The sequence below is a fragment of the Pseudorasbora parva genome, chromosome 3 (assembly GCF_024679245.1).
Source record: "Pseudorasbora parva isolate DD20220531a chromosome 3, ASM2467924v1, whole genome shotgun sequence".
In the NCBI taxonomy this organism is placed as follows: Eukaryota; Metazoa; Chordata; class Actinopteri; order Cypriniformes; family Gobionidae; genus Pseudorasbora; species Pseudorasbora parva.
The window spans coordinates 2892001-2919336 of record NC_090174.1 but is presented as its reverse complement, the minus strand read 5'-3'; the positions used below and the strand labels follow the sequence as shown (position 1 = coordinate 2919336).

The 27336-nt window shown below is 36.7% G+C and overlaps 1 long non-coding RNA gene across 1 annotated transcript; it reads right to left on the bottom strand.

The window, feature by feature from the left end:
* Positions 1-21907: 21907 nt before the first annotated feature.
* Positions 21908-27005, bottom strand: LOC137071694 (uncharacterized). Its single transcript, XR_010904469.1, has 3 exons — positions 26956-27005; positions 25481-25556; positions 21908-24236 (listed from the first exon to the last, which is right to left on the bottom strand). It is a non-coding gene; the product is annotated as an uncharacterized lncRNA (long non-coding RNA).
* Positions 27006-27336: the final 331 nt, after the last annotated feature.

The following is a 27336-nucleotide window of genomic DNA, read 5'->3' as shown; positions in this document are numbered from 1 at the left end:
AGGGAACAGTGGATTCAGTTTGTGTTTCAGTGTGCAAGTGTGTGTTTGTTCCTGGTCATGAGTGGGAACCTCAGGCGGTGAGTGAAACTGCGTGAAATGTGGCAATCGACGTGTTAGAGCATATAATGTGAACAATGCCAACGTATAGTAAAGCGAGAGTTATCCAGGCATAATGCGATGGTGTGTGTTAGGGGTGTGCATTGGCACTTCCTTCACGATTCGATTCGATTACGATTCACCAGGTAACGATTCGATTCGATTCTACGATGCATTGTGATGCATCAAAATTCTACTGCACACAAAGCAAATTTTTCATCAGTCATGAGGCAATACAAGCAGATATTAAACAACAGATTGTATTGGCTGCTATGTGTCTCCTGTATCTTTGACATAAAAGTTATTAAATAAAATAAAATGTAATTAAATAAAATGCAATTAGCCCTTAAATGCATGACTGTTTCACCAAACATTCTTACATATTCAGGTCGTTAGCGACCCAGATCTATATTTAACATGGATAGACCTTTACCTGTCGTGATAATATATAAACCTCCTGATTTTAGAGTAACAGCTACAGAAGAATAAAATAAAACCTATTTCGTTACCTTTTGGAGCTTGGAAGGATTCAGTTTGAGCAGATGTTTAATACCATCATCATATGACCTCGTCAGAGCTCGTTTACCAGCATCTGCCTCATATTCGCGATCTCCAGCATATTCTCCAAACTCATTTTCAATGTCTTCAAAATCAATATTTTGATCACTAACAGCTTCTTGACCACATCCATCATCAAGAGATAGTGACACTAACATATGATTGTGTTTAGTACTTGCTCTCTGAAGTAAATCACTAAGCCATTTCAAGTTTTGCAGATTATAATTATTGTTTCGTTTTCTGTCAGAGGTAACTATGAGTGAAACGTCACTTAATCATTGGGTATCAGACATTGCCACCTTGTGGAATAAAGGTGAATTGCGGCGTTTTTCGTCATTATAGATTCATTGATTATTGTGCAAAAAATATATACGTACAATCCTACACACCTCGGGTCGTTAGCGCGTTTTTAATAACCCGTCTATCGCGGTCATCTCCCTCCGCCTCAGCCATCTTCCTTGTCGTTGTTGTTATTCTCTCGGAACCGGAAGTATTTGAAACTTCACAACTTTATCGTCCGCCAGAAAATAAACAGTGACATAATCGATTATGGCACTTTGCCGCATCGATGCTGAATCGTTCATGCCCCGCATCGCGATGCATCGCCGAATCGATTATTGTTGACACCCCTAGTGTGTGTGTGTTCTCTTGATTCGTTAGCACCACCCACTGCACGCCCCAATAAGCATGGCTGTTTTCAGAAAGAATAGTTACAGTGTATTTGTCTTTTATAAATATGATAAATTAAAGACTATTGGCAGATATGAAGAATACAATACTACTCTAGATACTCAGGATTAACATGAGACTGGCAGAAACTGTGTCTTTTATGTAAGGGATAATGTACACCCAGCCGGTTATTATCGCGGAATAAACCCCGACAGAGTGATCAGGACCACGACGAAAAGCCGATGGGTCTTGCGTTTATCATATTCAGTCGTATCACTAAGTACAATAAACAGTTGGACATGAAATATTGATTCAAATATTTTATTAGATTGATTGTAAGTTGACAAATGTACACTTTTTAGGAAAGAAAAACAGCTTTTCAAGGTGGCTTAAGCCATGGCACAAAGTCAGTGGAGTCATCTGATTCTATCCATTGCTGAAAAGATCAATACATGTTAAAGTGTATTGTAGTACACATTAAGTGTAGTAGTACTGGTCAAGATTACTCGTAGTACCCGGATGACCGGTGTGTAATTCATTTTGACGGTTGTTATCTGGGAATAACATCCCAGATATCCTGCTGGAATGTGCAAATGACCAGTCAGAATCAAGTATTCCACAGATCCTTGTAATAAGTACCCTTTAAATGCAAATTATCTGGTGCCCTCGGCCCCCTTTCAAGAAGAGGGCAGATTTCCAAGGGCTCATGCTCCGGGACACTGCCAACAACAAAACAGGCCAATCTCACGCACTGAAAATGTCAGAAACTGTCAGTAGCGGGGTTCATCCTTATATGTTCAGTAATCTGTTACAGTACTGTGCATAATAAACGCACATTTAAGAATTACAACAGCTCTGGTCTACTGGTGCCTTCGAATGCTATCAGAAATGTCTCTTCAAAGGGTCTTCATGTGCAATTTTTGTATAGGAAACTCGTGTTTATAACAATTCTGATAGCATCAGTGAAAACAAGCAGAGACAATGATAGCTTTAGTAACATTAGCCGTACAGAGTGCCAACAAGCTCTTTCAGAAAGGCAATTTAGAAGGATTAACACCATATGACGTGCAATGCGTAATTTGTCTGAATCTATTGTTTGTGCACACAGCTTTGGTATTGACCCATCTTTCAGAATCAAACTTTTTGAAAATCCAGTGTTGAAAAGACTCTTATTTATGAAGCAGTTTGGCGCAAAATAATTGGTGCAAACATAGAGACTGTAGTGATTTTCTTTGATTTGTCCTCAGTGGGAGTCTATGGAGACCCAAAGCACAACCCTTGTAATGTATCTTTGACGCAGACATTGTTTTCAATTCCAGCAGCTACAGCGAGGATACAGAAATGGCAGACTCTGTGCTGCTCGCTCACCGTGTGTCTGTCTATGATGATAGGGCAGATCGTCATGACTGTGGGCGGGGCTTCTCCTTACAGTGACATCACTGACTCAGCTCATTTGAAGAGGCTGCTTTTGATTTTATGTGAATTATACAAAATGAGTGAGTGGATTTTTAGCATTGTAGGCTTGTTGTTTTCACACACCTTTCAAAAGGGAATTTTTCATTATAGGTCCCCTTTCAATCATCATATTTTCTAAATCCATTTGTTCAAATTGGTTAGAATCAGCATTAATCTGTTCATTGTGAAAAGAGATTGGTGTAAAAAATATTTAGCATCATTTTTTTTGTTCTCATACATTTTAACTCACTTAATATTGCTTGTTCCACAGCTAGCCATATTACAAACATGTTCATACTTTTCAACTAAATCATTGTTTTCACAGTTAACAATTTATGTTAATTCTAAGCAATTGGAATAGATGCATTTGCAACACATTATTATAATATAATGATTATTTTGAGTGCAGAAATCTGACCTGATTCATTCATGACAAATATGCATTACACTCATTTTTTTATGAGTTTGTTTTTGTTAAAACTGTAATCCAAATGGATGGACATTGGTCATACAATTCAAACACTTACATTTACGGCAAAATTTTTAATTATTTATTTATTTTGGCGAGTACCACCATCTAAAATGTTTGTAACGTAACACTTACCAGGTCTCAGAATGAGCTTTTGCTTCTCTTGTGTCACTGAAATCCCATTCATGTGATGTGAATGTGAGTGCGGTGGCAGCAAACAGTCATGTGATCATCATGACATCTGTCGCCTTTAATGCAGATTTGAGTGATGGTGTGAAAAGATGGTTACTATTAATAACTAATAGCAGGAACTAGTAATAAAGGACTTTCTAATGGGATGAAATTGCAGGATTGAAAGGCCCTGAACAGACAGGGGTCAGCCGAACACTTTTCCAGTCTGATTTGGGGATTTTAAATGACCACTTCAGACAATTACGCTGAATGAAGACTTGAAGAGAGATGTGTGTGTGTGTGTGTGTGTGTGTGTGTGTGTGTGTGTGTGTGTGTGTGTGTGTGTGTGTGTGTGTGTGTGTGTGTGTGTGGGTGGTTTGGGACTCTGTCAATCTAAATTGACAGAATTAAAAAAATATATATATTCATCCATGCACATTTTCTTTTTACATTTGTGTGCCCTCTCGAGATTCTCTCCCAGCAACCTGGCACTCAATTTATTTTATTTCCTGTCAATAATTTTAGTGCTTTTCAACTTCACTGTTATTTTGATGTATTTCTAGACTTGCATCTCTTTAAATGCTGGCAAGTATTTACAAGAGCAATATATTTCATCACCGCTCAAAAATTAAAAGAAGAAAAGCTGAATTGGGCTGTTATTTAAAGCAGCCTTTATTTTTTATCATACCAAGCATATAACATTTTATTTACAGCAAAAAATCATGTTACGGACCACGTGAGCAGCACGTTCCCGATCACAAAACTCTCCCTTCCACCATGAATAAATCACAATCTGAATGCACTAGTTTTAGGTTTTATCACTGAGGTGGCGTGAACATAAATTTTTACAGATTTCGATGTGCGAAAACAAAGGCGAACGGCACATGACAAATGTCACGACCAAACGTTAGCGGTTTTGTTAATGGCATGTTCCAGAGCGGCTCTGGGCAGATTCAATAGTTTTAAACTTCAACAGAGTATCCGCCTTCATGGAAGTAAATGCTTGGCAATGGAGAATGGGCAGACTCTCTGTACAAATTAAATGTGCGGGAGTCTGGTAAGACCAGGATAGATTTATTGTGGCTTCAAACTAAACCTCCACTGCATATAGTAGCTGTCTGACTTTTTATTTTTAATGTAAACATATGCATATATAAGTCTTCTATAAAAAAAAAACGATTAAATTCAGCAAACCAGCTCTCAGCTTAAGAATATGAAACAGTTGCTTGTGAAATAAAACACAGTCTGTGTAAAAAATGTCATCAGTCCCGACCTGGCTGTAGTTAAAACCTGTTTAGCAGTAGGTAACTCTGTAAGCCGCAGGTCAGAAGCGTAATAGTGTTTCTGTAAAGGCTGCACTTCTTCCTTGCTTGGCTTTGTGTTCCCCGCTGGCGTCCGATCTGCCCTGCACCAGTCTGCTCTTGCTCCTGGGAAAACATATGTGGAGTTTGGCTAGTTCTTCAGTGATTTGTGGAGAAGTGTGAGGGCACCTCAGATGAAAAGTCACCAGAGCAGAAAAAGTTGCTGATGCTGTATTTTGGACGCGTTTGCTCCAGCCTACGCATCCCTGTCCACGCTCGCCCATTACACCAAGGTCACCTACGCCCGGCCAGGCTCACGCTGCTCCCCGTCGTCCAGTCCCGAATCTTTAGAGGTGCGTGAAGTGCACGAGGGGACCATTAATCAAACATTAGCATTGCCTTTGTCTGGAATGAGGCCAAATCGCAGGCGATTATTTGTGTTTGGAGGTTGTTTTTGAAGGCGTTGAGGGAGCTTTTGCCGATAATAAAATGGTGAAGAGTTTAAAAGGACGGTTTCCTTTTTATGTGTTTTTTAGTTCTTCTTTCTTCCAAAATCTAACTGCATTTGTGATTAGATAATATAAAATCCAAGCATGCAGACTGACGTTTGAATTGGGCATTTGGGAGGATAATCGCTTATATTCCTGTTTATGATTCATGCTTCTTTTTCCTTTTTTTTTTTTGGATGATTTTTTTTTTTTGTTGGCAGAAAGGAATATCTTTGGAATATCGGGTTAGGATTAGGATTTGGTTTTGGTTAATATGAAAGTTTCTCTACTATATACGGTGAATAACTGTAATAGATCTAACCATACATTTAATGTAACTTTACAGTAAAATACCATTAAATTAATAAAGTTTTGTAATTTACAGTGATAAGTTGTAAAATCACATTCTCAGAATTTCCTTGCGTTGACAGTAAATTTTCCTGCAATTGTGTGTGTGTGTGTGTGTGTGTGTGAGGGCATGTTTTTGTGACATATGAGGACACAAATGTTTATAATGACATAGGTATTACAAGGTATTACATGTATGTATATATATATATATATATATATATATATATATATATATATATATATATATATATATATATATATATATATATATATATATAATTAACTCTTTGAAAAAAAAATTGTATCTTATTTTGTTGGATTTAAAAAAAAATAATTCAAATCAGTTGTTTAATGTTTGTGTTAATGACACTGTGCACCTTTTATATATTAATATTGTCCTCCTCAAAGCTTTGATTGATCATGTGACTCTTTTCTCAACTTTGATTGGTGGTTTTCAGTATATACTGTACATCAAACATATTAGTATTTTAAATAGGTTAGTAATTTAGCATTATATCAATTAATGAAATATGCATATTTACTGTACATTTAACTTAAATCTGTAAAACCTAAAACCTTGCTACTGAATTTATATATGTATTTTTTTTATGATGCTGAAAATTCAGCTTTGATCTCAGGAACAAATTACATTTTAAAATATTTTCATATATAAAAAAGTTATTGTAAATCTTAAAAATATTTTACAATTTTACAGATTTTATAATATTTTAAAACATGCAGTATTGGTGAGCAGAAGAGACTTTTTCAACTTTTGAACTTAACAAGATGCCTCAAATGAAGGAATGGGTCACACCTTATCATCCTGTAGATTTGGTTTCTAGTCTCTCAGCATTTTAACTCACTAAAGTCACTACATGTTATTTAGCTAGCCCACCACCATTATTTATTTGTGAGTTTTCCACAGCGTTGCGTTGTTCTGGGTCGTACACAGCGATCACATTGTGCGTGTTTTGAACAAGCAGCCTGAAGCAGTGTAGGAACGCTCATGTCAAGATTATCAGGTTTGCTTCCTCGTGTCGACATCTTCAGCTTTAGGCAATCCTATTACCAAACTACCTCACCAACTTCACAAGTTTTATCTTCACACACAGCTGCTCCCGAGGCAAAAGCCTGGGCTGTATTTGCACAGGCCGAGCTTTCCTTCAAGGCACCCAAGTCAAATCCTTTTTCTCTTCTTTTTTTTGCAGTGTACCTGTTTTTCATGAGATGAAAATATTTTTGCATGACTCTCAGGGGTATTTGTTGGTGGAGATGTTGAGAAGGCTTCCTGCTGCTGGTGAGCCGCTCTGTTTTACATGTCAAAGGCTTTAACAGAATGAACGCTAACCCGGCAATGCCACGTCACGGTGGATGTGTTCGTGAGGTCGTCAACCGATGGTTCTGGAACTGAAAGAACTGAATGAGATACTCACACGGTGTTTGGTGAACCTCAGAGGACGGTTTACTGCTCACACTTTAAGAAATGTCCATCAAAATAGTGCTGAGTTAATATGAAGGTAATTTATATGGCAAACTTACCAAATTTTGTTTAGGATTTCTTTAAAAAATCTGATGTTTATATGTATCTGGTATGTTCTATATTTGGCGAAAGCATGCCCAAATCATCCCAATGGAGGCTAACGGCGGGTGAAACAGGTAAAGGTCGCTGCGCATTCGATCTTTTCAGTTGGTCAAATGCATTTAATTCCAATTTATCCAGCCTGGTCTCATTGGAAAAACGTACCTGTGGCAACGTTTTTGCAAACCTCAAAATAGTACCAATATGTACAATAGGTACATATCGCGACAGTTTCAAAGTGAAATGTCCACTTGGTGGCGCTAAAAGCTTTTTCCGGAACAGATGTGCGTTAATCTGGTTACGTTGGTTTTTTACCGTACACCCACACTAAACCCTAAACCTACCCAATAGTGTTAACAAAAGCAAATGTGACAAAAATAAGATTGTATCCATGCCATTTTAGCTTGTGTTTTGAACTCGTCTTTGAGCTCTTTTATCATGACCTGTTTTTCACGGGATTCGTTCCCGAGCTTTCAGCATGGCAAGTTCAAATCTGTCCCAGCTGAGCTATTGAGCTTAATAGGTCAGAAAATCCGAACATATGGAGCTGGTTAAGTGACGCAAAATCCAAAATGTATTCGTTTACAAATCACGGACTATGGTAAAAAAAAAAAAAAAAAAACAGAAAAACGATAAAAAATGCTGTTTTACTGCCTCTAGTGTTCATTTCACTTTGAAACTGTCACAATATGTACCTATTAGTACGTATTTTGTGGTTTGCAAAAACGTTGCCACAGCTATGTTTGGCCAATGAGACCAGGTTTAATTTATCTGACTCATTTTATTATGACCTCAAATTTAGCTTAGAATGCCAATTTGTTATTTGGTAATTTATATTCTGTTGAACCCTTTGTTAAAACCATAACAATACCCTTTCCTAATCTACTAGAGATAATAATTCAGAATCAAAATAAAACAATTTATTATTAGTCAGGTAAATGTATCATGCCAATTACATAATCAATTCAAAGATAATCCACTCTGAAGTAAAGAATACAAATATGGACACCTGACTTCTGAAAATTACATAACGCTGAGCATCTAGTAGATACTCGACGATACAGACTGACCATATAAAGATTTGAGCTCCGACCTCTTTGCAACACCTCTTTAAATACCCAGACCAAGATGCAAAAGTCTTTCAGAAGTCAAAAGTCTTTAATCAAGTCCTATAGACCAGTATTGACGACAGGACGGAGAGAGCATTTGGCCGGAGACGCGCCACACCCATCACACATTAATCAAAGTATCTCTGAACTCTTAAAACATTTATCTTCTTTTGGTTAACTCCTGTGTGGATGAGACCTCAGGTGAGGATGAGGGTCTTATATTGGTAACACTTTATAATAACAAAAGTGTAATAAAGTACTTATCATTTGCAAACTAGTTAATTAATCATTTGTAAACTGTAGTTAATTAATTCTTAGACTATATGGTGCGTTATCCGTTCATTGCTAGTGCATTTAACACATTATTATTATTAAATAAACTCAAATGTAAAGCGTTACAGTAGATAAAGCTTTTTTAATTAAGTGCTTTAAGCCAACATTTATTAGACATTAATTACATTAATATTCAGTGTTATTAGTAATATTGCATAAGAATGTGTTTGTAATCATATTGAGAACATGCGTTTATCTATTTATAAGTGGTTATGTTTAGTTTTGGGGACAGGTTTAATGTATTTTTAAATATTTTAATAAATTATTAATAATAATACAATTAATGTCTTATAAAGGCTGGATTAAAGCACTTCATTACACACACACACACACACACACACACACACACACACACACACACATACACACATGATGATTTTTATTATTATCTTGTTTATCAAATTTCAAAATTGTATTCAGAATACAACATAGATGACATATAAAATGTTTAAACTGAGAAAATGTATCATTTTAATGGAAAAATAAGTTGATTTAAAATTTCATGGCATCAACACCTCTAAAAAAAGTTGACACACGGCCATGTTCACCACTGTGTGTCATCCCCTCTTCTTTTTATAACAGTCTGCAAACGTCTGGGGACTGAGGAGACGAGTTGATAAAGTTTAGTAACAGGAATGTTGTCCCATTCTTGTCTAATACAGGCTTCTAGTTGCTCAACTGTCTTATGTCTTCTTTGTCGCATCTTCCTCTTTATGATGCACCAAATGTTTTCTATGTGTGAAAGATCTGGACTTTCAAGGTCCTCCGTGAAAGAGATGACGTCTGGGTGGGAGCATATGTTGTTCTAGAACTTGGATATACCTTTCAGCATTGATGTTGCCTTTCCAGATGTGTGAGCTGCCCATCCCACACACACTCATGCAGCCCCATACCATCAGAGATGCAGCTTCTGAACTGAACTTGGGTTGTCCTTGTCCTCTTTAGTCCGGATGACATGGCATCCCAGTTTTCCAAAAAGAAACCGTTTTCCACTTTGCCACAGTCCATTTTAAATGAGCCTTGGCCCAGAGAAAACGCCTGCGCTTCTGGATCATGTTTAGATATGGCTTCTTTATTGACCTATAGAGTTTTAGCCGGCGACGAATGGCACGGTGGATTGTGTTCACTGAATATGTTTTCTGGAAGTATTCCTGAGCCGGTGTTGTGTTGTCCATTACAGTATCATTCCTGTATGTGATGCAGTGCCGTCTAAGGGCTGAAGATCACGGCCATCCAGTATGGTTTTCTGGCCTTGACACTTATGCACAAAGATTTTTCCAGATTCTCTGAATCTTTGGATGATATTATGCACTGTAGATGATGATGTTAACTTCAAACTCTTTGAAATTTTTCTCTGAGGAACTCCTTTCTGATATTGCTCCACTATGTAGCCCTCATGAAATCCAAAATGAGCCAATATTTGGCATGAAATTTCAAAATGTCCCACTTACAACATATGATATGTTATCGATATTATATTATAAATATATATAAAAAATGTCTTCTTATAAAAAAAAAAATAAGTTTATTAGATTTGTAAATTGCAGTCAATTTTTTATTCTCCAATTTCTACAGTGTCCCAACTCTTTTGGAATCGGGTTGTAGTTTAATGGATGGACGGACGAATGGATGGTAGAAGTATATTTATTAAGTGGTTATGTTTAATTTTGGGGACTTAATATACTATATTTGTATATATTTTAATGAACTGGTAATAATAATGCAATTAATGTCTAATAATTATTGATTTGAAAGTAATTTTCCCATTTTCCATGGCCTAATCTGAAGTCAGAAATATTTACAGTCCAGTAATTCTCAGCTGCTTCTCTCTTGTTTTTATTTATTTGTATGACAGCCTGACCAAACATAACGCCGGTCATATTTCATTGCTTTGTTGTTACAAATAAAACAATCAATTCTGAGCTCAACTACAATATGATTACAACACATTTTGATAAGGGGCTAGAATGCTAGAATGTCAGTTTCCATAGGCCAGACATCACTTTTGGCCACTGCTGTGTGTAAGACGGACACATCACATTAATGTTAATGTTTGTATATGAAATTGTATATGCAATTCAAATGCATACATCTTAAATTTAGGCCTTGTGTGTGTGTGTGTGTGTGTGTGTGTGTGTGTGTGTGTGTGTGTGTGTGTGTGTGTGTGTGTGTGTGTGTGTGTGTGTGTGTGTGTGTGTGTGTGTGTGTGTGTGTGTGTGTGTGTGTGTGTGTTTGACAAGGAAATATCAGCTCAGGGATTTCTGCATGTAAAGAAGGAAGTGTTTTCAGCGTATCTTCCTGTAGGGGGCAGCAGAGATTCACACAAGCAGAGCAAAACTGCACAAATCCCAGCTGCTTCTCACCGTGTGTGTGTCTGTGTGTGTGTGTGTGTGTGTGTGTGTGTGTGTGTGTGTGTGTGTGTGTGTGTGTGTGTGTGTGTGTGTGTGTGTGTGTGTGTGTGTGTGTGTGTGTGTGTGTGTGTGTGTGTGTGTGTGTGTGTGTGCGTGTGTGTCTGACCGCATCCAGCAGGCACACGCTGGGGCAGGAGGGGACGAAGCTTTGATGCTGGCATACACTGAGCTCAGCTGTGCACACAGCGAACACACTCCTCCATTATTTGTTTATTTTCTGCTGAGAATGCCAACTAATTATCAAAGAATGAAGCAGCTCTGAGATTCTGGAGGCATTAGGCTATTATTGCAAAGAAAGGCCGCCTTGTGCCTTGCGCCCCTTTTGTCATTGTCCCGTGGATGATACCGTGAGCCGGACACGTGGTCACCCATCGCTGTCCTCCTGTAAAAATAGTCCGGCCTGCTGGGCTGCAATCATTAAACAAATCACTCTTTTGCTTAAAATGAACTACGAGAAACATGGTGGGTGGCCGGACGGCGCTCCGTGCCAAGAACACAGTCACTTTGTTAGGATTTATTTGCCTGAGGATGTAGTTTGTTCTTTGTTGGGACGTTCCTGCCGCGCGGGACGCTAATGAGGGACGGTGGGAGAGGATGAGGTGATCTCAGCCCATCATGACAGCACGGGGTACAAACTCTTTTAGCACTTGAGTTAAAGTGGATTTGTTTTTCAGTTCATCTCTTGTCCAGGTGATTTTTCATACTAAATCATTTTTAAAATATGACAATTCATATTAATTGCAATAAAAACTGCTCCTTTCTACTTTTTAATTTTCTTAAATGATACAAAAAAGTAAAATAAGTAATATTGTAAAATATTACTGCCAGTGTAAAATATCAATTAATCATCATTACTCCAGTCTTCAGTGTCACATGTCTGTGCGTGTATGTGTGTGCCAGTGCGCTCGTGTGTTTCCATCTGTCTGTGTGTGTGTATTTCTGTCTGCTTGTATGTGTGTTTGCACCGTGTGTAATGTGTATAATAACATGGGTATGACACCGGTATTACAGGAGAGATTGAAATTGAAGGTGAAAACTTTTCAAAAGGCTTATAAATCATACACTCTAAAAAATGCTGGGTTAAAAACAACCCAAGTTGGGTTGAAAATGCACCGAACCAACAATTGGGTTGTTTTAACCCAATGGTTGAGTTGTTCTTACCCAGCAATTGGGTTGTCTTAAGCAACATTAAACCCAACCACTGGGTTAAAACAACTCAACCACTGGGTTAAAACAACTCAACCACTGGGTTAAAACAACTCAATTGTTGGGTCGGTGCATTTTCAACCCAACTTGGGTTGTTTTTAACCCAACATTTTTTAGAGTGTACAGAATGAGGTTTTTTTTTTTTTTTTTTTTTTTTTTAGAAAGTGAAAATGCAGATTGTTTCCTGGTGACAGGTAGACTTAGGGGTAGGGGCTGTGTGTGTGTGTGTGTGTGTGTGTGTGTGTGTGTGTGTGTGTGTGTGTGTGTGTGTGTGTGTGTGTGTGTGTGTGTGTGTGTGTGTGTGTGTGTGTGTGTGTGTGTGTGTGTGTGTGTGTGCGTGTGTGTGTGCGTGTGTGTGTGTGTGTGTGTGTGGGTGTCTTGGTTTGATGTGAAAAAAAGTCTGCTGAATACAGTTTTAATAAAATAATAATTTATTTTGTTTTGTGTCTGATATGACCTGGACATATCTTTGATAATTTTGTGACATTAGTTGTTGTAGTAATTTTCACTATTATTCAAAGTCACTCGATTACAATTACTGTAATAAACAATATTTATATTCAAAATGATTTAATCTAAATCATCATATAGTGTCTAGACATATTTTAACAGGTGTTGTGAGATGCACCATCACATTATTTGTCAGATGTTCAGTATTATGACACATCTAATGACTCTGAATGAATGTGGCACCTGAGCAGCACAGATTTTGCTAGAGAGATGCTTGTAAAAGAAGAAAACAGAAATTGAACAAATTTCTCAGACATAATGTTCCCCCGCTTGTCAAGCATGATTTCTGGTTTGTTTCATCTGCAGTACATCAGTACACACTCGCAATTAGAGGAATGTAGAATCCGGATAACAGTATTTACTTATTTATGTATTTCAAAGAGTTGATATGGCAGGAGACATCCCTCGCTGCCAACAGGACTGAGCATTAGTGGCAGGCCGCATTAGCGCAGAGGCAGCGTACAGGCCTTTACTTCTGCGCATGTGTGATGTCTGATTCACATTATATCATGGGGATGTTTGTGGGGATGCATGCACAGATATTGAACATTGTACATTTAAATGATCCAGTTTCCTTCAACTTTACTCAAATCAAATGCATTTTTTGTCCAGTCCAGCCACTAGGATCATTGAGATACTCTATAGTAGTTAGTTAATATTATGAATCAGCATTTTTGGTGTTCCTTTAAAGTTTCCCTAAGTTATCCAAATGAGAGAGAATATAACCCAAATTAAAATAGTTAAATACACTCAAAAAATGAACGTATGATGCTGTTCACTTTATTTGAGAAATTCATATTGATTTAACACCATTATATGAGGTGTCTGGTTCAAATGTAATTGATTCGTGTTAAACTGACTTAAACCGTTACTCTTTGCCATAACTTGTTGTGTTTATTATGTTTCAGTCAAGTAAGCCGAACAAACAGGACTTTCACTTCCCATCATGCTTTGCAAATGGGCTGAATTTGGAGAGTAAATGTTTAAATAAAGTGCTATTTAATGCATTTCTAACGAGATGAGAAAATGGAGAGACTTTTTAATGGTTAATGTTTTGTTCTGTTGGTATTTATAAGAGCGTGAGCATGGGGTGAGGATCTGATAATAACAATTAAAGATGTTTTATCAATAAAAAAAAAAAAAAAAAAAAAAAAGTAAAATTGTAATGTAAAAGGTTTTCTAAATGTTGTAAAAAAAAAAAAAAAATAGCATTTCACTAAATAAAAATAATCAGTTAAACTGGATTACTTGTTTTTTGTTTTTTTATGTCAGAGTAATCAAATGTAATAGTTTTGGACAACATTAAGAATGTTAACCTGATTTAACTAAATGACATTGAATTGGCTTTACGTAAAAAAATGACGTTTACCGAAATAAACAATGTTAATTAAATTCAACATAACACAATTACGTGGAACCTGTTGAAATAATAATTTAAAAAAAAGTAAACCCAACGTATCTTTTTTTGAGTGTACTTCTGAATTTGACTTTGGTCACTATAAATAATTGCGACAGTTGGTCACTTGGTGGCGCTATAACATGAAAAAAAAAAAAAAACATGAAAAGGGCTATGACCACCTGATTGGTCCAATTGACATGAAAATTGGTATGCAGTGTCTTGCTCCCATGTGCCATGACATTGGCGTATCTGAAAAACATGGCCGCCATCAGCCAATGAAGTTTGAGCACCTATTAGACAAGGTTAACGGGAGCCAATCGGAACAGAACTCGGTGGGCATGTTTAAATTTTCAAAGAAATTCACTGCAAATATTTAATTTCAATCAACTTGGATAATTAAAGTAATTTCAACTTAAATTACATTACCCCACCAATAAATAAATAAATAAATAAATAAATAAATAAATTGTATAAACCTAAATGTAAAAGTAATAGTGTATGTGTATCAATATATTTATATATTTATATATTTATATATTTATATATTTATATATTTATATATATATATATATATTAGGGGTGTAACGGTTCACAAAATTCACGGTTCGGTTCGATACGGTTCGGTACGTTTTAGATACAGCAAAAATAAAAAAAATGGCAGATAAATTACTTTTTTATTAAACTAACAAAGTATGATTTAAAAAAAAAAAATGTTTTACATTGAACAAAGATGGAGCTATACTTTACCCATCTTCTATGTAGTTACAGAAATAGACATTAGCTCTGTACAATAGCTCTCTGCACACTTTTTTCACACACTACTGCTTCTGTCATCCCTTTGGCCAAATCCTCACTTGTGTGACTCTCAAGGGGGCGTGTCTGAAGAACGTGGCTGTTCAGCTCCCATTCAGCTTTGTGTAGCCCTTGACGTCCAGGCGTCTGTTGTCAGAGCAACCGCTGTTGCTTTGGCCAATTGGTTCTCTATTTGTGCTTTTGTTTTTTAGTACAAAGCAGGAATTACTGGATAAAATGGGTTCGTGAAGGAACATTGTAACGCGGCTCAATTACTTAAAGCACGTTCTTAAAACTCTGTCTGCAGTGCGTTTTGCGCTGCGTATGCGGTGCAGGAGCCGCACGCCCTGTTGTCCTTTCACATATGTTGCGTTTTCAGTCCGCAACTGTTAACATGGGTACAGAAAAAATACGCACCGCATAGGCTACGCGCTGCAGACGGAGTTTGTGTGAAACGGACGTAAGGTCATATCCGCGGCTATAAATGTCTTTTGCCATTTGAATAAGTTAGAAATGTCGGTCTAATTGCTGCGGGGATAGTTTGTGGCTGTTTCTTCTTTTATCGTCTTTTATCGTTGCCTGTTACGTCTTTTGGGTTATTGGCTTCCTTGTTGAACGCATAATATTATATTTTACATACTTTTTTATTTTCCAAATCTAATTAATTAAACCAAGAACCATTCGGTACATAATGCATACCGCGTACCGAACCGAAAGCCTCTTACCGAATACCGAACGGTTCAATACGAATTCGCGTATCGTTATACTGAAGTTGGCCTTCAGATGTATGCCGACGACACAGTGGTTTATGTGTCCGGTAAAAGCCCTGTTGTTATTGGCAATACACTGACTAAAAGTCTTGAGAAAGTATCTAATTGGCTTAAAAAATCATGTTTAACACTTAATCTGAGGAAAACGAAATCTATGTGTTTGTCTATAAAAAGAACACGGATAACAAATGATCTTAACATAAAAATAAATGGTGAACTTATTAATCAGGTAGAACAAGAAAAATATTTAGGAGTAATTTTAGATTCTCAGCTAAATTTTAAAAGTCATATTAAGAAGATTTCAAGAAAAATGAAAACAAGCATGAACTGTTTCAGAATGATCAGGTGCCATTTGACATTTGAATGTGCACACGTGTTTCTGAACGCTATGATCCTGTCTCACCTGTCATACTGTACCACTGTTTGGTCCCTGACTAGCCAAACTACTCTAAAGCCTATTGAGAGGCTTTATAACCGTGCCCTAAAAATTTTAGATAACAAGCCTATTCGATTTCACCATTGTTACATTTTAAGTAAACATAAACTCTTAAATTTTGTTAATTTTGTCAATCTTAGACGCATAATGTTGTTTTTTAAATGTTTGACTGGACTAGCACCTGAGCCATTGTGTAAATTTGTCAACAGATTAGAATTTTCTCGATCAACAAGAGCTGCTACATGTGGCGACTGTAAAGTTCCCTTTTGTAAAACGTCTTTTGCCCAAAATGTTTTTTCTGTGAAAGGAGCTAATCTGTGGAATCGGCTTCCAACACATATAAAAATGTTAACTAAAAAAGTTACAAAATCTTATTATTACAGGTTATTACAGCAGCAGAAGTGTAATCATTCCATATGAGGGGAGTATATGAAATGTGACCTGTGTAAGTTTAAAGACATGTGCTTATCTGATACATGTATCTTTCTTGGAGCTAACTGGTTTCTGGACATTTTTTATTTATTTATTTATTTATGTTTTTTTTTTTTTTTTTTTTTTTTTTTTTTGGTTATTTCTTCATTGTTTTAATCTGTTAAAAGCCTTTCTAGGGACAGGTGTTGCGAATTAGCCCTGGCTAAAAACACTGTGATACACGCAACGGATTATTCTTTATGTAATAATCTTTGTCGACTTTGTATCTGTCCCTATTCAAATAAACAACAAATAAATAAATATACCCCTAATACAGTCCCTGACAAAAGTCTTGTCGCTTGTGTACAAATTGACCTAAAGTGCCGCTGAAATATATTTCTAATCAAGATATTTGTACAAGAAATGGCTCATTTTAATCCCACCAGCGTTTGTGATAATGTTTCAGTGAAAAACTAAACTTTCAAAAAGTATTCTAATATTCACAGCTTGGTAAAGCCCATTGAGTCAATTTTTGCAAAGACATAAGTGTTGTCACCTTGTCATATGAGCTTCACCTGTGACTAATATTGGATCAATTAGGTCTCAAGTGTGTATAAAAAGAACCCCAGTACGCTAGACCTTCACATCAACTGCAACTAGACCTCTGCAAACATGCCTAAGATTCACCCTGAGACTAAAGTTTTGATTATCATGAGGCTGAAGACCAGATCCACTGCTGATGTGGCAGACACCTTCAATGTGTCTCAGCGTCAAGTACAGAGGATAAAAAAAAAGATTTGAAGAGACTGGAGACGTTTTTGACAAGCCCAGGTCAGGCAGACCCCGCAAGACAACTGCTCGAGAGGACCGTTTGTTGGCTCGAAAATCCAAGGCCAGCCCATTTTCCACTGCAGCAGAGCTCTACGAGACCTGGTCACCTGAAGTCCCTGTGTCAACCAGAACAGTTTGTAGGATTCTGCCTCGAAATGGCCTCCATGGTCGAATCAGTGCCCAGAAGCCAGCACTAAACAAAATACAATTGAAAAACCGTGTGGCATTTGCCAAGGTAAATAAAAAATAAACCATTTTCATCATTGATAATAATCATAAATGTGTGTTGATCATCAGATCCTCATATGAGAATGATTAGTGAAGGATCATGTGACACTGAAGACTGGAGTAATGATGATAAATTCAGCTTTGATCACAGGAATAACTTACACTTTACTATATTCACATAGAAAACAGATGATTTACACTGGAGGAATATTTCACAACATTACAGCTTTCACTGTATATTTGATCACATACAAATCTTAGTGAGCAGAAGAGACAAAAAGCATAAAACATTGAATCTTATACAGCCTACATTACTCAAAAACTGCATTTGGCCACTTAACATGTCAGTCAGGGCATAAGAGGCCGGTTTATGGGTTGATGCCGCTGGTTAATGCAGGACTATCTTCTTTTAATGAATGGGCAGTGGAGTGAAGACAACATTATCTGTCATCATTCCTCAGCAGACCTGTGTGATAATGCAGAATTCACGCGCCCTCTGGTCTTCATTATTCTCCGAGCTTCCAGAAAGTTCTGCTGTGTGTAATGCATGACGGAAGTGCACAGAATCAATTACAGCCGGCATGAGGCACATCAAAAGAATAAAGAGGATCTACCTTAATGTAAATTTCTTGCGCACAGTGATGCGACTCCTTCTTGGAAATCCGAGCTGTGCGATGTTCATTACCTATTTCATAGCATTTATATTTGAGCTTTATCTTTCCCCAACACAGTGCTGGGTTTGTGGGATACGCTTAGAAGAACCACCTTGAGCTTAAAAAGAGAAAAGCAGAGGTGGGCGCCGGACTCGTTACTTAATTAAAACCTGTCAGAGTTGGAACGAAAGGATTGCTTTATTTTTTATTTTTAACTGAAACTTCAAGGCAATTGAGCAAATGTCGAATTGCCCCTGTGTTTCGGCAGTGAGTCTAGAGGAAGGAGGGTTTGTTTAGCCTCCCTGCAAATTCAATTAATGTAGTTTGTTCACCAGGAAGTTCAGCTTTAAAAATTGATATGGACTGTACACTCCTGCCAGTCCTGCTTGGTGCCTGACAGATCTCTTCTGGTTGGGTTTGCTTCTGGTTGGGTTTCTAATAGTTATTTATTTATCTTTTGTGTGTGTGTGTGTGTGTGTGTGTGTGTGTGTGTGTGTGTGTGTGTGTGTGTGTGTGTGTGTGTGTGTGTGTGTGTGTGTGTGTGTGGTAAACTCACAGAAACACATTGATTTTGATGGGAAGGAAGGTGAGGAAGGTGTAGGTTTCCTATAGTGCATTGATTTTTTCCCTCCATCTATATATCAATATGTTGGCAGTGTACAGAGAGACCTCAGGTTTGGGGATTTTTATGTTTATGGATCTCATGTACATCTAACATCCATCAGCAATGTTTAATACACATTTAATGTACACTACCAAAAGTTCGGGGTCACACGTCGTGTGTGAAATGTCTTCATCCCAGGTACAATCAGTGGTATGTTTCAGCATGTCATTTAAATATATATTGTTTCAAACGCCAAATGATCGCGATGCTCTATTGTCTATTGGTGACCGTTTTACAGAATCTATATGATACTTCAGTTCAATGTTTGAGTGGTCGGTAATCACCATAACAAGCAGGACAGCATCGGTCGGGCTCGCCTCCTTCAGCTCACGCCGACGAGCAAACGCTGGTCACATGCTGATCCTCGTCCTGCCTTTAATCACATCACATTTTCCTTTCCTCTTATTGCTTTCCTCCAACAAAACATTTTCTTTCTTATTTGCCTGTGCTGCTTCGGACATGACTATATTATCCAACGAACAAAGTTGGGCTAGCATGTCCGAATGTAAGGAAGTGTGTGTGTTGGTGGAAGTGACGTATATGCCGTAAAGCTGTCGAATTTTGTAGTTCTTTTTGTTCTCGGGTTACAACCAGAAACCCGAAGTTTAAAAGTAGGATTAAAAACGATACAGACCCCATCAGGCTATGGCAGACGTGTCATTCAACCTATTGTAAGTCGATGTATCATCACAAGAGTCTTGAAAATATATTATGAAGGTTGAAAAGTTACCTGGTGCTGCTTTAATTTTGTAATTTAAATAACACAATTTCATTACATGCATCTACACTGTAAAAATACTACACAGTATCTACTTTAAAAAAAAAAAAAAATGATTGTAACAATATTACATAATATTTCAGTAGTTTTTATGATTAATTAAATCTTATTAGTGGAATGTGCTTTTTTCTGATTTTAAAAATAAATTGACTTTTATATTTGACTTTCAGTTATTTTCTTCAGTTAATAGTCTGTTCGATGCTGGCACACGTAGACACAAACGTGTTATTGCACTAGCATTAGCAAAGTTATTGCTTATTGAACAAAGAAACATTCTTCTTCATAATAATACTCGAATCTTACTTGTCAACACTGCACTGGCTCCCTATTAAACATCGCATACATTTTAAAATCCTGCTTATTACTTACAAAGCACTAAATGGTTTAGCTCCAGTACTTAAGCGAGCTCTTAACACATTATACTCCATCACGTCTATTGCGGTCTCTTAACTCTGGCCAGTTGATAATACCTAGAATATCTAAATCAACTGCAGGCGGTCAATCCTTTTCCTATTAAGCTCCTAAACTCTGGAACAGTCTTCCTAGCATTGTTCGGGAAGCAGAACAAACTTAGATTAATTTAAAATTAATTTGGATTAGATTATCTAGATTCAGTTTAAATCTAGACTAAAAACGCATCTCTTTACTATGGCATACACATAGGACATTTTTAACTTTCATTATTCAGATCAATTGACTGATTGTTAGGCTGCATTAACTAGGTCAGCCGGAACCGGGAACACTTCACGTAACGCCTGATGTACTCGTTACAACATTAAAAGGGTGGCATCTACGCTAATGTTAGTCTCTCTGTTTATCCCGAGGTTTACTGCAGTCGGCCGGATCCAGGCCGTGTCCGGATCGGATTGGTGGACCTGCACCTGGACATGACCAGCTCATCCTGGAGTGTCTGCTGAGACCGCGTCAATTGGTGTCTCCTCTGAATTTGCCTCACCGGCACGTCATGCTCAATAAACCTGTCTCTAGAGCGATAACTCCGATCTTTCAAGTATTCATACTCTAATGTAATCAACGCACCATCCTAAATAAACCCGTCTCTTGTGTGGTACCCAGAAATTTTGAATATTCTGATCTAATTTGATTTCTGACCTGTAAGGTTGCCAGAATAATAATCCTCCACTGTGTGTTAATAGGCCAGAGGAGAACTGGCACCCCGACTGAGTCTGGTTTCTCCCAAGGTTTATTTTTCTCCATCATGCCCTGATGGAGTTTTGGTTCCTTGCCACTGTCGCCTTTGGCTTGGCTTGCTCAGTTGGGGACACTAAAATTATGATCAAAGTTATTCAACTAATTATACAAATAAAATGGATTTATTAGGTCTTAATTAATTGTATAAACTATAATACTGATCTGCCAACATTGTCGCTATATGATAAATTAAAATAAGCTGATAACATCACTGTTTTCTCCAGTACGACTGTACAGCCAAATCTAATTTAGTTGCAATATTGTCCTGTTTGACACTGTGAAGCTGCTTTGAAACAATCGCCATTATAAAAGCGCTATATAAATAAAATTGATTGATTGATTGATTGATTGATTGATTGATTGAGTGATTAATTGATTGATTGATTGATTGATTGATTGATTGATTGATTGATTGATTGAGTGATTGATTGATTGATTGATTGATTGATTGATTGATTGATTGATTGATTGATTGATTGATTGATTGATTGATTGATTGATTGATTGATTGATTGATTGATTGATTGATTGGTGATAATACTACTTGCAGTTATTCACATCACAACCTAACCATAAGCTCTACTCTTCTGCACAATGGTAACGGTCAAAACTTCAACATAACATAAATTCTTTCAGATGTCAAACATAAATGAACATTATACATTAACAGATGTTTCCCTTCACTCAAAAACACATTCTACAACACTTCATTTCAATATTAATCTCCATTTCCAGCCATATACAAAGCATGCTGGGAACTACCAGTGCTGTCTCTAAATAACACTGCACAGTTGAGCTAATTCTCTTCAAATAAACAAGCAATCTTATTTTCCTTCATTTTATCAGCTTTAATCGGTTCCTCAATTCAAGCCTCAAAATTGCTTACATTTCCTTAAAAAAAAAAAATTGGAAAGTGTATCTCTTGGTTTTATTTCTTTACAACACTGAACTACAATTTTCTTTAAAAAATATACACAATTATCATCTTATTTTTTTGTGTGAAAATCACAAGACCCATGATTCATTTTTTACAGTGTCACTCCTCAACCCTGCAGACATTTTGTTCTCAATACAAATAATAATACATTGAAATAAATTACCCCCTCAATGTTTTTTTAATTAGTTTTGTTCCAATGTTATTTTAATTTCAAAGTAATAAAATAACACAAAGTTGTTGTAAATGCAGTTATCATTAACTCCAATGCAAATTCACTCAACAGGTTCAGAGGAAGCTGCTATGGCAAGATGGACATGTATATGAATTTCTTTGAATTTTTCTTGAATTTAATTTCTACTTCCTTTAATTCAAATTCGAATTGTTAATTATACATCCTGTTTTTGACATCAGTTCAAATTCATTTCACATTCAAGAATTGAATTGGAATTTAGGAGTCATTCTCAATTAAATTCTAATTTGTGCACAAGCCTGGGTTATAACTTATGTTGTCATCTTGCTTTATGACATGCTATTACATTTGTTTGTTTTTTACTGTATCAATAAATGTGAAAAGATGGAAGCCATAGCTTAGCAGACACTCAAATGTATGATTGACCATTCTGGCCTGGAGCATGTTTGATTAAAAACGTCTCACTTCCGTTTGGTAACCCTCGTTCCCTGAAGAGGGAACAGAGATATATACGTCAAACGTCACCGATTGAAAGGAAACGTGACCACATCGCTCTTATCAGAATCACCGTCTGCTCAAATTACATCTGATTATTTGGCCAGAAAAATGGCAAAAAACCTCCATTCATGCACAGAGTTAGAATAGCTAATAAGAAATGAAAGAGATTCATTATACCTGATATTGTGATGCAGATCATCTAAAACCCATTAGAAGTTCAGTTCCAATTAAGACATTTTCTTCAAAGTCTTGATGTTGTTCTGGGCTCTACTAGAGCAGGTTTTCCTGTTTGAATGCTGATTCTCATATTCTCCATTGTTGCGGCTCCTCTCTTCACATTCTGTCAGTAACGCTCTGTTTAATTCTTGTCTCTAATGCTGCCTTCACGTGCTTTCGGAATTATCGTAAATACAAGTTTTCGAGGTAAAAATTGCACATGAACACCCCCTGACGTCGTGTTTACCTCTGGGAAGTTCGGAAATAATTTTGATACCCAAGTTCCCGAGATGGGCGTGGCGTAACCGTTAAAAAGGGCAGATGGGAGACGAATTTCTGCTTTGGCAGGTGTGTTTTATTAGTTTTTTTCCTACAAAAATTTAATTGTCTTGTCGTTAAAGTCGTACATTTTTACATAAATTAATAATCATTTGAAGCATATTGTGTATTTAAAACACACCGAAAATTGCATCTAGTTGACCATCATTCCAGAATAGTGAGCAAGCTGACTATCTAGATAGTGTGGTAAAAGTAGCTATACAATAGGTTCATGTATGGTTGAAAACTATTGTCATTTTAGTCTTTAATCTTCCTTTATTGTCTACATTATTGTGAATGTGATTATAAACAATATGCTTTCGTGTTGTGCTGCTATGTTTGCCAGTGATTCTATGATTTGCTAGGACCGGGAAAGGACTGAAATGGTTATAGTGTTAAAATAACATTTTCCAAAGACGCACAAAAGTATGAACCTGGCGTCCTTCATTCTTTCCGACAACAAAGCACCTGAACACAACAAGCTTGTAATCACGACATCTGAAGTGGGAAGTAGGAAACTTCCGATAGCATGTGAAGGCAGCATAAGAAGCCAATCCTTCTGAAAAGCATACTGTGCTCTGATTGGTCAGTTGGAGCAGTGTGTTGTGCCCCGCCCCTTACCATAACTGGCAGTTTCAACACACTACTAACAAACTAACTCAAACCTTTTTTTCTGTGTATGAATTATTTAAATGAGGAATATTGTGAGGTTTTGGTTCCCAGAAGAAAACTCAAGACTACAATGGAAGCGTTTCAGGGAGTTCAGAAACACTGACACTGATATAGAGAATAACTCCCCCTAGATTGGATGGACTTTGTGCTTTCTGAATATGAGCTTTTTTATTTGTTTAGGATTGTATTTTTTAATGCATCATAATTTCCCCAAACGTAGATCCCCCAACTCTTGCCACATCTGAGGTCAATCCTCTCAAAACGAGGCTGCCAGGTTTTCACTCCAGGAGGGACATGATTGAAAGGCTTTGATTCATGACAGCACACAAACTATTGGCCATCATCTCTAGGGACGGAGTCTTCCTCACTATCCCAGCGCTCCATTCAGCGTCTCCGCACGCTGGTCACATGAAATGTGAAGTGACAGGCCGCCGGCGTCCACGCTTGCTTCTTAATATAATCCATGGCTGTCTGTGTCACATCCGTCAGTGGCGTCTGCCCGTATTGTCTGAGAGATAAGATGGTGTTCTGAAGAGTGGAAAAAATGAAGCTTATTCATATCCGATTTTACTGCCTCCAAATATATAATGCAAGAGGAGATGGCATGCCATTTTACAGAGAACTGTTCAAGAAGGAATCTATGTTTGCTATGGAGAGTGTTAAAATATCCCTTCTACAAATGGCTTGATACATTCAGAATCATTGTACACAGCTGTATTATATCATCGGGTAATGAATGCTTATTTAGTATTAACGCTAGTTATGTTTCCATCAACCAGTTTATAACACTGGATAGAAAAAGGCAAAGGTGAGCATACTTTCTAAAAATATGCATAAGACTTGTGAGCTGAATTTTTATCCAATAAGAAGACGTGAACGGGAAGACATTTACTGAATAAATCCATAGATGTGCAACAAAACTCAAGTGAGTGAGTCTCACAAGGAGAGGCTGTGATTGGATAACTGGACTAACCAGCGAACCAATGGCATCTCAGCATCTCAAATGTTGGTTTGTTGGCTCTAAAATGCCTGAGACAAAGTCTGTGATGAGAATGATTTGATGTAATTCCCTCCAGAAGCGTCTCAAATGATTGTGTTCCCAAGCAACAATTAAAAGATCTAAAGTAGAAACTCTTGATAATCACCCAGATAGCCTTGTGAAAAAGAACTGTGCTTAATAAATTGCACTTGTCTTAAAACTACTTTTAAAAGTAATGTGTTACAATAGTGTGTTACTCCCTAAAGAACTAACTAATTTAGTTACTTAGTTACTTTTTATGTAAAATAATGCGTTGTATTAATTGAATAATAGCAAAGACATTGGTTAATAAAGTGAGATTAAATACATAACGTATTTTTGTGTTATTTAACCTCATTGTAGGTTGCATGATATTCTGAGTTTTGATTTTCACATTTATTAATCATTTTGAGGAACACTTAATCTGTTTTTTAAAGTGAGATGAAAAAAGGCATGTTCACATAGAACTACAATGACCATCATGCTACACATAAGGTCGCACAATGCCGCCGCACTTTCATGATCTCTCTAAACATGAAAAAAAAAAAAAAAAAAAATATATATATATATATATATATTACTGTAATATTTCTGTGTTGATATATAATATATATAATATTGATATATTATATTAAAAGGCCACTTAAGTGTATGCTTCTTAAAACACTTCAAACACATGTTTAAAACATTGAATTGCAACATAATATATTTAACAAACACCACTTTAATTTATGGAACATAGATTCACACTTACCCTTTAACTACATGAAACAAGACGGGAACAAACACCACTTTAATTTATAGCCCACAGATTCACATTTACCCTGAAACTACACAAAACAAGAGGGAAACAAGAAAAACTTTAATTTATAGCCCGTAGATTCACACTTCCCCTGTAATTACATGGATTGTTATCCCTTAGTTAAAAAAAAAAAATACTTACAGTATAAATAATTTGTTAATTTTCCTGACAGTTACCTTTTATTCCCCAGATATTACATATTGTTCACTTATACCTACACATACTTACTTTATAGTTACACTACAATTACCAAAAGTTGCACTGTAAATTTGCTTTACTTACAGAGTACTTTCCGGGCCATCATTTTAAAGTGTTACGGATGTTCTTAAGTCCAACTTAAGATCCAAAAGCTATCTAAGCTAATTACATTTAATGCATTAAAATTAAATTCAGTTTGCACTTAAACTTTAAAAATGGCTGGGTTAAAAACAACCTAGTTCGCAACTCAGCACTGGGTAAATATTAGACAGAACACATGCTGGGTTAAATTAACCCAGTGACATTTTAACCCAGCAGAGGCTAAAAAAAAAAAAAAAAACAGGGAGCGCGTGTGCTTGCACGCCCCTGTCATTCACGCAGAGATGCAGAGCATGCAAGAGTAATATTTAAATAGTATTTCATATTCACAGACACTCGTATATATTCGTCTACAGTCTGGAGCCCTGTGCTTAGATAAACACTGACGTGACGCGACTGAACGCAGCTGCAGGGAACGAATATACTTGGAAGTCGATAGGCTACTACAGAAATGCATTTTAAAAATGTCAGTATGGACTTGGTGATAAAGTACCGGTACTTGTGACATCCCTACATAAAATCATGGTTAATTTTCGTAAGGGGTTCATGGTTCTGTGTAAATAATACATAACTGCATTAATGTATCGTCTCACATACCTAAACTTACATGACTATGTGAGTCAGTAACATTACATGGCATCGAATTCTGAGGTAAAACTTCTGTTTTCTATAGTTACCGTCATGTAAGCTTAAGAATTGTTGCAGCGAAGAAGAAAAAAAAAACTTTAATTATGCTAATTAAAATTATAACCCAACAGCATACAGACTAAATATACTTTAACGTACTTATAACAATATGTCATAAATTATTTGGGATTAAAGACATTTTGCGTGCCACATTAAATATCTGTGTCGCTTATAAAAACACTGAACTCTGCCTTAAAATGTAAAGCTGTGTTTATCCAATATCTGCACAAATGCAGCACAAATAAATGTGCCTTCTGGGGTTTCAATGTGTTATATCATGTCATTTAAAAATAAAAAAATATAAATTTATTGTTGAAGGAATTATATGTGTTTTAGATCCCAAAAGAGACCCTTCTGTATTCACTGCACGCCCTGGGCAGTTTTGGAGAAAATAAGTTAAATGTTATAGAATATAATAAAAAAAAGACAAGATTGATAGTTACCCTTGTGTTGATGTGCTCTCCTCTCCATTCAAAGCCCAGTTTGAGATCAGGACAAGAACACAGTTTGACCAATTTACTGTTTCTCTTTGTTGCTATGGAAACTGGAGAATGCTTTCTGTGTTATGAAAAAAATATCAACAGCACAAAAATGCTGGGTTGTTTCGACACAAATGTGAGTGGGTGGGTCGTCCTGCATACATTGCTTTTACAGGAGATGATGCCATTTACATTAAGTACACGTCTGGTTGGGCCAGACAAAATTTTGGAAGACATCATTGTAATTACTTGTAGGCAATATTGTAGGAGTAAGGCACATGGCAGAACATTTCGACACAAATTGACCTAAGGTTCGAATCCACCTTTTTGCCAAATTTGCTGTAC